This window comes from Quercus robur, chromosome 4, assembly GCF_932294415.1.
Source record: "Quercus robur chromosome 4, dhQueRobu3.1, whole genome shotgun sequence".
In the NCBI taxonomy this organism is placed as follows: Eukaryota; Viridiplantae; Streptophyta; class Magnoliopsida; order Fagales; family Fagaceae; genus Quercus; species Quercus robur.
Genome location: NC_065537.1, coordinates 80,647,488 through 80,661,537, shown reverse-complemented (window position 1 = coordinate 80,661,537; position 14,050 = coordinate 80,647,488). Strand labels below are relative to the sequence as shown.

At 33.2% G+C, this 14,050-nt stretch overlaps 1 protein-coding gene and 2 long non-coding RNA genes across 5 annotated transcripts in view; 1 reads left to right on the top strand and 2 right to left on the bottom strand.

The window, feature by feature from the left end:
• Positions 1-14,050, bottom strand: part of LOC126724324 (uncharacterized) — a 107,895-nt gene that overhangs the window by 22,937 nt on the left and 70,908 nt on the right. The gene's annotated exons all lie outside the window — the stretch shown is intronic.
• The window catches only part of LOC126724274 (putative disease resistance protein RGA3), an 88,178-nt gene that overhangs the window by 44,868 nt on the left and 29,260 nt on the right, over positions 1-14,050 (top strand). The gene's annotated exons all lie outside the window — the stretch shown is intronic.
• On the bottom strand, positions 7,596-8,954 carry LOC126724327 (uncharacterized). Its single transcript, XR_007654927.1, has 2 exons — positions 8,653-8,954; positions 7,596-7,848 (listed from the first exon to the last, which is right to left on the bottom strand). It is a non-coding gene; the product is annotated as an uncharacterized LOC126724327 (long non-coding RNA).

Here is a 14,050-nt window from a genome sequence, read left to right as displayed (position 1 = left end):
CTCTCCGACCAAGAGGTCAGATAGCAGGGTTTTGAGGGGCTATTGTGGGGCCCAATAATTTGTGGGCCAGGTCCATTTATTCATGGGGGTCCAAAGGCCCAAGCCGAGGAGGGTTATGGCCCAAGCTCGATAATACAAGTACAAAATAGCCTTGGGATACAGCCGAGGACGATTTAGTCCTCGGCATGTCCGAGGTCTCACAGGAAGGAAGGACAAAAACGACATAGAAACAGCTTGGGAAAAAATATAAAATATCTGCGTCAATAGAAAATGGTACGCTAGGAAGTATAACGACCAGGGAAAGCTGCCCTTACTGCCATTCAATACTCTGCACCTGACAGAGCCATGCTCTCCAGCTTTTACAACCACCCCCAACCACTCTGGGTCTGGGCTGATGGGACAAGTATCCGTTTTGGAATGTCGATCCTACACGTGGACGAAGGATAAAAAAACACAGGCTAGTATAAAAGGAAAAGGAAGCAATTCATAGCGGTGGCTGGGAAAAATGGCCAAAAACCTGAGCCTCCCAGCCCACCTCCAGGAGAAAGACTTCAAGGGCGAAAATGACTTAATCATGTATGAATACCATGAAAAACCCACCGTCTGGTGACTGAGGCCTAACCTTTCAAACCCACGTTCTACAAATGATATTGTTTGGGCCTTTTTACGTACGAACCCAACACTGTTACGGTTCGTTACGAATCGTGTCCTTACAAAAATAAATAAATAAATTAGGATAGTGGGTCCAAGGCATGAACCTAAGAAATTTAAAATTAATTCAAGAATGAAAAATATGTTAAAATAGAAGACTATATACTATGTAAAAAAAAAAAAAAAAAACTAATATCCATCCAATGTTAACAAAATATTAATAAAAGAAAATACAAAAAATGGAAAGTTATAGTTATGTTTATTCTTACCAAACATTTGACACAGTTAAAAAAGGATGATGACATGTGTGCATTTTGAAAATGCCCTTGTGTGCGCACACACAAGGTAAGAAACTAATTTAAAGAATAATTTACCTTAAAGAATAGTTTTTTTTTTTTTTTTTTTTTTTTTTGGTTTTGTCCTTAAAATACCAAATAATGTAGAATACGATTTTTTTTAAAAATGTTTTATGTTAAAAGGTTTCATATTTAGTATAGAGTTACAAGTTATAGATTAGCTTACTTTTTTTTATTTTTTTGAAAGCATTTGAACTAATCAAATTTTTAAGAAGATAAAATTTATTTTAGGAAGGATGAGGAGCAGATGTGGGCATCGTTAGGGGGGGAGGGGGGGGGGGGGGCGCAACTTTGGACCATTACACTATAAGAAATATTTGATTTTAAGAAATTATAAAGGGAGGCGTGGGACAATGGGGGGCCAAGAAAAGATTAAACCATTACTGTATATTGTATATTCCATTGATTGATAATAGTTTAAGAACAAAGGAGTGCATCCATCTACATTGAGACATTTTATCAAACGGGTACAAATTTCCTTTCTACACAAACATTCATTTGGAGTTTCTTTTGTTTTATTTTATTTTTTCAAATTTGCAATTTTGGGAACAAAAAAGCATACAAAAAAGATGTGAAAATACAGAAAAGAAACAGAGAGAGAGAGAGAGAGAGAGAGAGAGAGAGAGAGAGAGAGAAAGGAAAAAAAAAACCTTCTTGTGATTGTCGGGTGTTGGAAGGAGCAAGAAAGCTTCCGGCGTAGGATAGTTTTACTAGAAAAAGAAGATTTTGAGGTTTTCTAACGAGACAAAGGCTGGTAATGTTCGGTAGTGTTGTGGCGCTGGAGATGCTGTAGCTGGGTAGTGGCTGTCGGGGTTGGGGTTTGAGAGAGAGAAGGGACTATGGTGGCGTGAGGATTGGGGAGAGAGAGAATGAGATTTGATTTTGTAAAGAGGAAAAGTATTTGGTTTTTGTTTTTGTTTGGCGGGTGTTTGAAATTTTTTCAGGGATAATTTAGTCATTTTAGTTTAAATGGCTTAGTATACTGATGTGTCTTTTTAGTCCAGGTGTCGATTTCTTATTGGGCTTAGAAACACCAACTGTATGCTGATTTGGAGTTCCTGAAACATCATATACTTTCTCCTCCAGCCCAACGTGAGTTCGTCCCTGCTGCTAGAGAACAAAGTTTCATTAAAGCAAGATTTAAAGCATTGGAGAACATAAAACCCTTTTTCTAAGATATTTCTCAACAAATTTTTTTTTTTTTTAAATCTCTTCTTTTTATATATTATTTTTAAGGTGAAAACCAGTTAGCTAAAATAATAGTACCATGAGTTTATTACAGTTTTTTGTTAAGCTAGGTCAGAGGCTGCATTAACACTCTATTTTCAACACTTTCTCTCTCATTTTTAATTATTTTTCTCCTTATTAATTTCTCATCTTATAATTACACTTCTTCTAACATTTTCACCCACTTTTACCTTTTTATCTTCCTACTACTCTTTACTTTAACGTTACGATTCCTCCATCCTTTCATCTTCCTTTTTATTTTGATTATTCCTTTCCTCATTTTATTTACTATAAAATTTTGTCATTCTCTTTTATTTTATCCATATTTTTCCTACACAAAAAATGGTGAATACTTTCTCTCTCTCTTTTGTTGGATTTTTTTATTCTTTATTGCATCCTACTCTAAGTTGATAAATTTTTGTATTAAACTCTACTTTGGATTGATGTGATTTGGTTGTCTTTTGATTTGTTATCTTTCTTCTTTTCTTTTCTTTGATTGATAGATGTAATCATGTGACATTATATAGTATATAATGGTATAATGTTATTCTCTTATGTAGCATGACTTGGTTTATTTGGTGTTTACAACCATACATTTTCTTTTGAGTAATCTTTTACTCGTCTTCTTTTATATAAATTTCTATTCATCTCACATTCTCACCCAAAAAATGTGAATATTCTCTCTCTCTCTCTCTCTCTCTCTCTCTCTCTCTCTATTATTTATTCTTTCTAACTCTATTTTAGATCGATGAATTTTTTTTAATCTCTACTTTGGGTTGATACATTTTGATGATGTATTTTTTGAGTTGCCCATCATATAAACTCTATCCCCCTCTTATATTTTTTATTTGAGTTTATATCAAAATACAATTTACATGTCTATGTATTTGGATGTGCCTATAAATTATTTGAGTAACATAAATTGTTAATTTCTAATGAGGTTTAATATATCATAATAATTTTAAAAGAATAAGAAATTTAAATCATTAATTTGAAACTTAAAAAAGTTTAGTTGTACCAAAAATAAAAAATAAAAGGAAAACATAACACATTATAACAAAAATTTGAATAATGTAAAGTACAAAACACTTCAAAAAACGAATAATATATATTAATGAAATTATCTTCAATAAATTTTTAAAAATAAATTATACATTATATCACATTACAAAGTGGGTCTACCACTAGTTAAATCAGTGGCGACGCCACGTTAAGCTCAGGGTGTTCCCAGGAACACCTTGAACTGAAAAAAAAAAAAAAATTATATATAATAATTATTTTTTTTTTTTGTTTACACTTTAAAAAAAATTAGAAACACCCTCAAGAAAAATTAGAAACACCCTCAAATAAAATAAAAAATTTATTTGTTCTACTTTCAAGCAAAATAAAAAAAAATAAAAAAAAAAAGCCCAAAAAAATTTTGAACTAAATTCTAAAAAAAAAAAAAAAAAAAATTGTAACAGAGCAAGCTCACAAAAAGCCCAACAATATTATTGGCACTTTAAAAGGCCATAAAAAGAATTTATGGATCTAATCTATAAAAGAAAATTTAGAAAGCCCAAAAAATTTAGCACAACAACATAAATCACAAAAATAATAAAGCTAAAGAAAATTTAATCCAATCAACCAAATTTTATCAAAAACAAATAGCTCGGCCTTTCAAAAATTTAAAACAAAACTAATTTGTCATTCCATCAAAGATTAAAAAAAAAAAAAAAACAAACAAACAAATAAAACCCTAAGCCTAACCAAGAGACTTAATGGCTGATGGTTGAAGTTGAAGGGAGAGGCAGCAGCAGCATGGTAGCAGCAGTGCTGCCAGCCCCGCCCCTAGCCCAAACTCACTATATCTGGTATCTCTCTCTCTCTCTCATGAGCAACGAGCACAAAAAAAAAAAAAAAAAAAAAAAAAAAAAAAAAAAAAAAAAAAAAAAAAAAAAAACTCTTAAACTGTCTAATACAAAAGACACAGAGTTAGAGAGTTCTTTCTCTTTTTAAGAGACTTAAACAATAACTTAAAGAAAATAGTAGAAGTGTCTAGAGTCTAGTGGTGGATTGATATCCTCCATTCCTCCCACGTGTTGTGCTCTATGAGTTGAATTTTGTCTTCTTCTTTTTATTTTTTGTCTTTTTGTGCTTATAGCAGATTTTTTAATGGTAAATAGTTATGTTTGTCTGTTAGTGTCTTTTTTTTTTTTTTTTTTTTAAGTAAAAATTGAGTTTGTTTGAAACTTTGAAATTAATTGGGAGTTCAGATATAATAAAGTTAGTGAATTGTAGTGTTGTGTACATAGTGCAACAATGATTTTTTTTTTTTTCCCTTGTATGTGCATTTATTTTTTTGTTCAATCCTTGTTGATGGTTTATTAAGAATTTATTTGAGAACAACTTATTTAGTTAAAATTGAAAACTTTTTATTAGAGGCATGAGGCTTGTCTGTTAAGTGGGGTGGGGGTGGATGGGCACATGGGGCCAGTGGAATATTTGAATTAGGAGAAGTAAATGCACATAAGATGTGGGCTAGTGCAACTAATAAACAATAATTTAATTAACCAATAATTAATTAAGGGAAGCAACTAATAAACAATAATTAATAATTTAATTAACCAATATATTATAAAAGACAAACAAATTAAATTATGTTAGGCTAAACAACAATTAATAATTTTATAATTAATGAAACAACAATATAACAAATTATTAGATTGTATAATTTATGCTTCTTAAGGAACACCCTGAAAAAAAATTCCTGAAGTCGCCACTGAGTTAATTAACAAATTTGGGACAAAATTTTCTATTGTTAAAAACTTCAAATGATTGGTTTTTATTCAATGTAGTCTTGTTGCTAAATATTATTTAGTTAGTGTGGACCTTGTTGCTCTACTAACTACTATGCAAGGGTTTATATATCATTCAAAACATATATGATGTCCTTAAGAAATTTTTTTGCCTCTACAATCTTATCAAACAGGATAGAAGATGGCTTTTGATTATGCATTTATTCTTTCTGGTAACTCTGCTATGTAATTTAATTAGCACTTCCAACTGTTTTCAATAGTGACATTCAGGATTTAAATTCCCCTCTTCAATTGTAACTATTGAATATATATATATATATATATATATATGTATATGATGACTTCTAGTGTGATTATTGTGGATGTAAGTGCAATTTTCCAATTCAACTCAACATTATTTATATCTGTTAGGTTCTAAATATTTAGATTCTAAATTTATGTATGTTGGCAAACCGAGAACAAAAACATGTCTAGATTAGGTGTTACATTGCTCAAGATTGTTCAAGTCAAGATTCAAGAACAGTAAAGTTGCAAAAAGAAGAAGTCAATTTTTGTGAAGCTTGACCGATCAAAAGAAAGGCTTGACTGATAAAAAATTGCAGTATGTGGAATTTTAATTAGGCCCAAAGCTCACAAAAACGTTTAGGGTTTGAGTTACACACTACATAGTATAAAAGGAAAACTCTAACTATGTTTTACAAGTTCTTGGAAGTCTTGTGAGTTACTCCTATGAGATTTGTGAGGTTTTTGTAGCCCTCTAACTCAACAAGCATCTACCGGAACAAGATCTACAATCAAGAACTACTGAGTTATTGCATAAAGATCTACTACTGACGGTGATCTAAACCTTTGAGTGGAATTTCAAAGTCGCAAACGCCGGTGTTTGTTTTCAACAAATTTAGATAGATTAGTTAGTGGAGTCGAAGCTACACGTGGTCGTGTGAGTAAGTACTACAAGTTTTAGATTTTAGGGAGAAAATCTATTGTAAAACTTCCACTCTATCAAAGTGAGTTTGTTTACCTTGAAGATAGCAAGGTTAAATCCTCGTCAGGTTTTTTTTACCTTGAAATTTTTCGTTTCATTAGTTTTCCTAAGTCATCATATTGCTTGTCATCATATTGCTTGTCATCTTTATTTTTCCACACTTTGTGATATGATTGTCTATGTTTAACCTAGATTTGAAAAATCAATCTAAGTACTTGGTCAATTAATTAAGTTAAACAAAACTGGTTTACAGGAGTCTAAACAAACAAACAATATCTACAGGTATAAATATATCTAATCCAACATAAAAATAATGAAATTTGTACTTATGGGTACATAATTCAACTCAATGTTGAAAATCTAACTCGTTTATTAAAGAGACTAAAAGTGAGTTCAAACAATGATAAAAGAGTATCAAATAAATGCAAATATACAAAGTATAGAATATAATGTTACTTACCATTCAACATAATTATACTACGTCAAATGCATCATATAATCAGTTGAATGGAAATTTGTTTTGTCCATTGAGATAGAAACCTCAATGTGTGTTTTCAACTAATTGAATGATAGTAATAGGAAGGAATACAAAAATTAAAAGCACAATATACTACAACAAAGTTGGTTTGTTTTGAGGTTCAAAACCCTTAAAAGAAGTATTAAAAGTCCTAAAAAGGATTATTTTGAGGGTCTAGAAGGCCCTTGATAACTTTTGAAAAAAATTCCCTCCCAAAAATTTCGATGGCCTATATGACCCTTGAAACAGAAATTTCAACTACCTACATGACCCTTGAAAAAATAGAAATGATATGTCCATAATATTTTCACAATAAATCCTAAGTGACAAGTTGTTACTGGTTGTTATTGTTAGGGTAAAAAACTAATCTTAGTGTTAGGTTCAAATTTGAACTAATAACAATTAACAACCTGTTATTTGTTGTGAAAATTTTGTAAAAATGTTGTGAACGTAGCATCTCTCTTAAAAAAAAAGTTTCATATTTATGGAGGAGTGGCGACCCTGGAGAAATTCAAAAATAAATAAAAGCACAATAACCTTTTTTGAGGGTCTCTCGACCCTTGAAATAAGGTTTTCCTCCTTAAATAATAATATAAAATAGTAAAAAAATCCACAACCATGCACATAGACTTTAAAGAACCACATATTACAAAATCTATATTATAACAAAACACAAATATCAAAACAAAATTCAATTAGCTTTCTAAATCACTAAATCCTTCATTTAAATCACGCGCAAGAAACAAACTACTTTGTGCAGGAACAAAAGGTCAATAGCCATGCAACACCCAGATCAGCCTAGTGGGGGCACAAAACACAACCAGAGCTGCTATAAAAATTCTAAATGACCTCCTCAACAAAAACACACAAACACAGTGCAAATAGCTGCACTAAACAAACCAATGGACAAAATACACATTTCCAAACTAGAGCCCAAATAAGCAATTAGTGTCAAGCCTCAAGTACTCAAAATTTGAAACAACCAACAAAAATTATTCGATCTTAATGGTTAGTAACATACATATTCTTTCAAACAAATATATTAAGCACTTACAAGCAAATTAGTTTTTACTTATTAACAAACTCTTTCAAATTTAAGAACATCATGAAGAACTAGATGGTACTTCATCCCATGTGCTTGAGGCAAATAATGTCAATGCCTACTCTTTTCCATTGACTATACAAATAATGTCTCATAAATCAATATGATTATAAATTGTGCAGTTTATACACAACCAAGATTTACTAAGGTTTTCTTTGGTACTAATGAATTCCTCTGTCCACTTCCATGTTCACTCTTGAAACCCAACCTCCCTGCAAAAAATAAGAACGAATATAAAGAGAAGTAGCAGAATCTGCCAAAACACAATGACAAACAACATAAACAAACTTCAAGCAATTTAACAGAATAATTGAGATACATTTTTACAGGTAGAGGTGGTGTCAGCTCTGCCCAGCAGAGTCCTGGGCAGAAATTTATTAGGATTATTTTGAGTTTCATTCAAGTGGAATACCTCCGAAACTTATCTTACACTATTTCGAGTTTCATATGTATAAGCACCAAAATAGTCTTGTTGATCTTAAAGACAAATGATTCAATTAGAAAATAATAATTTCACAGCTGTTAAGTAGTTCATAATGGCTTTGAACCAAGTTTACAAACAAGTGAACACCTTATTATCCAGTTTAAATCTCCAAGTAATAGAACATGGTATTAACACCTGACACTTAAAAAATACTGGAAAACAAAAAATAACAAACATAGCACCACCAAAAACCTTATAGATCCAACCCATACTTAAATTTATACAATTGTTATACCACACCATTAACCCTTAGAAACTCCCTTTTAAGCATTTCTTCAATATAATATGTTCAAGCCTCTTAGATCCAATCCATACTTCAGATTCCAAAGGACATGTAATCCAAACCCTTGCCCCCAAATTACACCAAAGGACATGTAATCCAAATCCTAGCCCCCAAATTATACCAATGGTGAGGAAGAGAAATATCTACTGATGGAGAGAGAGAAAACGAGAGAGAATACCAAAATTTTTTTGGATAGTTCTGCTATGTTATTTCCATAATTTCTCGGGAAACAAACAGAGAAAGACAGACCTGTAATCGGAAATGGGGTGGCAAAGAGTGCTAAGTCTATCAACGGCTCGCTTGTCGTCGCAAATCAGCCCGTCGGAGATAAGCTCCGATCTTTGAGTTTTCTGAGATGAGCTCAGATCGATTTTGAGAGAATTTTCTGATTGTATGAGCGGTTTCTGAGCGTGGAGCGTGAACAAAAATGAGTTTTCCCTTTTGTATTTTAATTTTGGACTTTATTTCAAGGGTTGGAAATTTTGAGATATCTTCTATCAAAGGTTGTGATAGGATGCGTTGATAAATGTTTAAATTTAGAGGTAAAATTAGCGTTGGAGTGTAAAAACTAGCCCGCCTAATTTTAACAGATTATTCCGAGGGTTGTATAGGTTTATTTCGAGGATTTTAATGACCCTCGGAATAAAGCTAATCAAAATAAACACCCCAATTTTTAGTGATGGTTTCGGCACTTTTTAGTCAACCCTTGAGGAAAGTGGGTTGAAACAAAGTCAAGTTTGTTGTAGTGAATTTAATTTCAAATAACAAATATTGATTGTTTAATCTACAAAATCAAATATATTTTTAAAAAGTCATACAAAAAATTTCAAACTACTGTGCAAGTATGTGACTGGTTTGTACTATATATGATAATAGAGGATCAAAAATTAATTTTACCCAATTTCAAACTAAGTGTTTTTGATGCTATCATTGAAGGAGATGCTGAGATTGTTACAAAAGCTCTACATGAAGGTGTTTCAAACCATCCGGATTTTGGTTTGGTTATAAACGATTCCCTAAGACTAGCTACTGCTTTTCGTTTTTGTAATTTTACGCATATAAAACGACTGGGTAATACAGTCGCCCATTTACTGGCCAGAAGTTCCAAGTCTGGTAATGAGCTCTAGGTGTGGATGGGATCCGTACCTGAGGACATAGCTCCTTTTGTAATTAGTGATGCTTTGTAATCTTTTCTTTTAATCTAGCAGGCCTCTGGGTCTGGTTTCTCAAAAAAAAAAAAAAAAAAAAAACACACAACTTAAGATAGAAAGTTTCATTGAGGCAAAATTTAAAGCCATTAGAGAAAAGAATACATTTTTCTAAGATAAAATCTTTTTTTTTTTCAAAAAAAAGGAAACAAAAAAAAAAAAAAAAAAAAAAGAAGACAAAAATTGGTTAGCTAAAATTACAGTACCATAAGTTTAGTTTCAGTTCTCGATCGGGGGCCAACTTTTGGACATGGTCTCTCCTCCATTAGAATGTGAATATGCACATTAAATTAACAAGTACGGGTCTAAACTTTCGGAAAAGGTCTCCTCATTAACATGACTAACACATAAATTAACAGCTAGGGGGACAAAATTAACAGCTAATCCTCTGTTCCATTGAAATTGATAGAGATACCATCAATGAGGCGGTGCTCTGGGCCGAGAGTGGTGGGTTGGAGTTGGAGAGAGAAGATGTGGAAGCCATAGTTAGACCATAACACCCAGACATGATGGTGGTGGGTCGGAGTGTGTCGAGAGTGGTGGGTGAGTGGAGATTATTAAGATTATTTTAGTATTTATGAGGAGAAGCAGCGAACCAGTGGTAATACGCATGAGGTGACGTAGCATGCATGGTCGTCTTTTCTTGACTAATCAGTAAATCCACTGTGTTCAAATCTTGAAATCTATGAATTTTCAAATGGATTGCAATGAATCTTCAAGAGATTGAAACTTGTTTCTCAAGTCAAAATTTTATGTGTGCTAAAGTGTTATATAATTGTGTTTAAGAGAGTTTATCAACATGGGGATGTAGCTCACATGGTAGAGCGCTCGCTTTGCATGCGAGAGGTACCGGGTTCGTATAAGGGTGTGACACATCTGCTCATGCACATCCATCTGAAAAGTGCTGGCAGATTACTAAATTACGATTTTACTAAGCTTATGACAATTCAAGAATGGAATAGGCGAATGACTTCAAATTATAGCCAAGAGTAAAAGGGTTTTGACTTGCTCCACTTTATTATAATGGCAGAGATAGCCAGTGACATTTTACAAGAAAGAACTGGTTATGGATGTAAAGTTCAAAGAGATAAGAGACTCACTTACATGTGCAGTATAAAGTTGAACATATTTCACTAGGATTGTGTAACCAATGAGTGAAACATATTGTGTGAGAGTTTTATGATCAGAACGATACTGCTTTGTGCTTTTCCTCTTTAGTTTTTCTGAAGGCTAAAATGCTGCTGGAGAGTATGCAATCTGCCGAAGCAGATTGTACCTTGTCCTGGTTAGGTAAATTTTTGCACTCATGTCAATTACCAAATTTCATCCGAATAAAAATTGTCAATTATCTGAAAAGTGCACCAAATTGAGCACTGAAACTAACTTACTTTAGCTCTTATGCAAAGAAACTCACATTAATTTCACATTATTACATTAAGAAGACTCACCAATGGATTCACGCACGAGTGATTTTTCCATCCATTAAAGCTAAAAAGAAGTTAGTCCCATAAATCAATTTGACAAATATGGAAATCTCAGAGATACAAAGAAGAATTGAAACTAATGGTGTTTTTTCTTTTAAACCACATTTTAAGAATTGAAACTCAGAAGCTTGACAATGATGTTGATTGATTCGGAATCGTTGATACAGTGCATTTTAAGCTCTTCTTGATAGTCTTTTAGGGTTTTAGAGAAAGGAAATCAAAACGGTTCATTTTGGAGAGAAAAAAAAAAAGATGTTGAAAATTTTTGGAGTTTAAAAATGGTATAAGTCTCCTGCAGTTTTATTTTCTTATTGGTTCAAGATATATGTTCACTGCTGCTTAAGCAATGCAAAATTGGTTTGCATTTCCAATTGAAACCTTTTTCAACCCTTACTTACTAATTGAAACCTTATTCACTTTGATTACTACATTATGTCCATCTAATTTCTTGGTTTGAATTGGAACCTGGTATAGCTACTACTACTACTGGCTGTAGTAATTGTGGATCCGTCACTTCTGTTGTGGTAATCATGCTAAATAGTAAATAATGGACAGCTCACATTGGGATCCTACAGTGTTTCTAGGTGTTGTATGCTTTGACATTTCAGTCTTGGTCATCAGCTTTTGCTTATTTAACTTTAGCCAAGTCTTTGCTTCATGCTATTACCCTGTTCCAATTTCACTGTGATCATTGACTACTTCAAAACATTTCTTTACAAATTGTCCTCCGAGAGGTGTGCAAATTACTTGATACGCTTGCAAGTCTTCGCTTAATGCCTCTTCTTGTTAGATGGGTTTGATATTTAATCCATATCTTGAAGCTGAAACCTAACGATCCCTTCACAAAAACATCACCACTTTGCCTTCATAAACGTGGCTTGGTGGTCTGTTTGGTAAAGCAGCCACTACTTTGGTAGATTTGGAGGATTTTCAAGGATGCAGAGGGATTGGATCATTGGAAAGGTGAAATAGCCAATGCCAAGAAGCACCAAGCACAGCAATTAACATGTTTGAATTATCTTATACATACAAGATTTACACATGGTGAGAGGGACATTGCATACATTGGATACATTAAATATCTTATCGTGTTAAGAAGTAACGTCAAATCGTACATTCTTTCTTCTTTTCTAAGTAAAAATAGGGTTGATTCATTCCTAGGAATTAAACCTCTGAAGAAGTCATTGGACCATAAGATCACCGTTATCAAATCTTAAATAGGGTCGATTCATTCCCTTCAAGACATATTTGGATTGCTTTTGTTTGCATTGCAGCAACATTCACTAACCATATACTGATACATAGAAAACAAATGGAGAAAAATTGGTGCTTACATCGAAACTCTGGTCCAATACCATGTCAATCTCAAAGATTAAAAAAGAAAAAGAAAAACTCCAATTAAGACTAGTCCAAAGAAAGAAAAAAAACATGGGATTTAGTTTTATTAATTTTTGGGTATGCTTTAGATTTAGATTTATTTTGTATCACAGAACAAAGAGCTAAAATGACCTCAGAAATGCAGGAGGGAATAGTTTTGGTTTGATTTTAGTTAATTGTTGGTTCATACACAATCTTGGCTATGCTAATAACAGATTGGCATTCAGTCCACTTCATCAATTCGGTTCAATTCGGTATACTTCAATCCATTTTGGTCAATTTTGGTCCAATTTGGTCTAATTTAGTCCACTTCAATTCAATTAAGTCCATTCGGCCTAATTCAGTCAATTCGGCCTATTCAGTCATGTTCGGTCCATTCAAACCATTTCAGTCTACTTTGGTTAATTCGGTCCATTACAGTCCACTTCGATCTATTCAGTCCAATTTGGTCCATACGGTCAACCTAGGTCTATTCGGTCTAATTCGGCCAATTTGGTCCAGTTAGGTCTTTCGGGTCCAACTTGGTCCATTCCGTCTATTTAGGTCTATTCGGTCCCATGTGGTCCATTTAGTCCACCTAGCTCTATTCAGTCCAATTTGGCCAATTCGATTTGGTTAGGTCTATTTTTCCCAATTTGGTCCGTACGGTCCACTTGGCCAATTCAGTCCAGTTAGGTCTATTCAATCCAGTTCGGTCCTTTCGACCTACTTTGCTAAATGCGGTCATGTTCTGTCCAATCCGGTCCATTCTATCCACTTTGATCTATTCGGTCCAATTCAGTCTATACCGTCCACATAGGTCTATTCAGTCCAATTAGATATATTCGGTCCAATTTGGTCCATATGGTCCACTTAGGCCTATTTGGTTCAATTTCATCCATACTGTCCACTTAGGTCTATTCGGTCCATTCCGTCCACCTAGGTCTATTCGGTCCAATTTAGCCAATTCGTTCCAGTTAGGTCTATTCGGTCCAATTTGGCCAATTTGGTCCAATTAGGTCTATTCAATCCAAATTAGTCCATACGGTCCACTTAGGTCTATTCGGTCCAATTTCGTCCATACTATCCACTTAGGTCTATTTGGTCCATTCGGTCCATCTAGGTCTAATCGATCCAATTTAGCCATTTTGGTCCATTCAGTCCATTCAGTCTACTTTGGTGAATTCAATCCTATTCGGTCTAATCCGATCTGGTCTAATCCGATCCATACGATCCATTCATTTCACTTCGATCTATTCAGTGCAATTTGGTCAATTCGGTCCAGTTAGGTCTATTCAATCCAATTTTCTACATACGGTCAATTCGGTCTAGTTACACACACACACACACACACACACATATTTGTTTATTTAATTTATTATTTTTTGCTTGAATATATAATTAACCTCATGCAATTTATTTAAAAGTAATGATGCTAAAATAAATGAGTAACTATCATAAATATTAGATTTGTATATTTATAACCTTAATGTTTAGAAAAACTTTCACTTAAATTTAGCCGGATTGAAGTGGACTGAAATGTTATGTTAATATGGCTCAACAAAAGTGTAGCAACAATAAATGTTATGCTTAAGATTT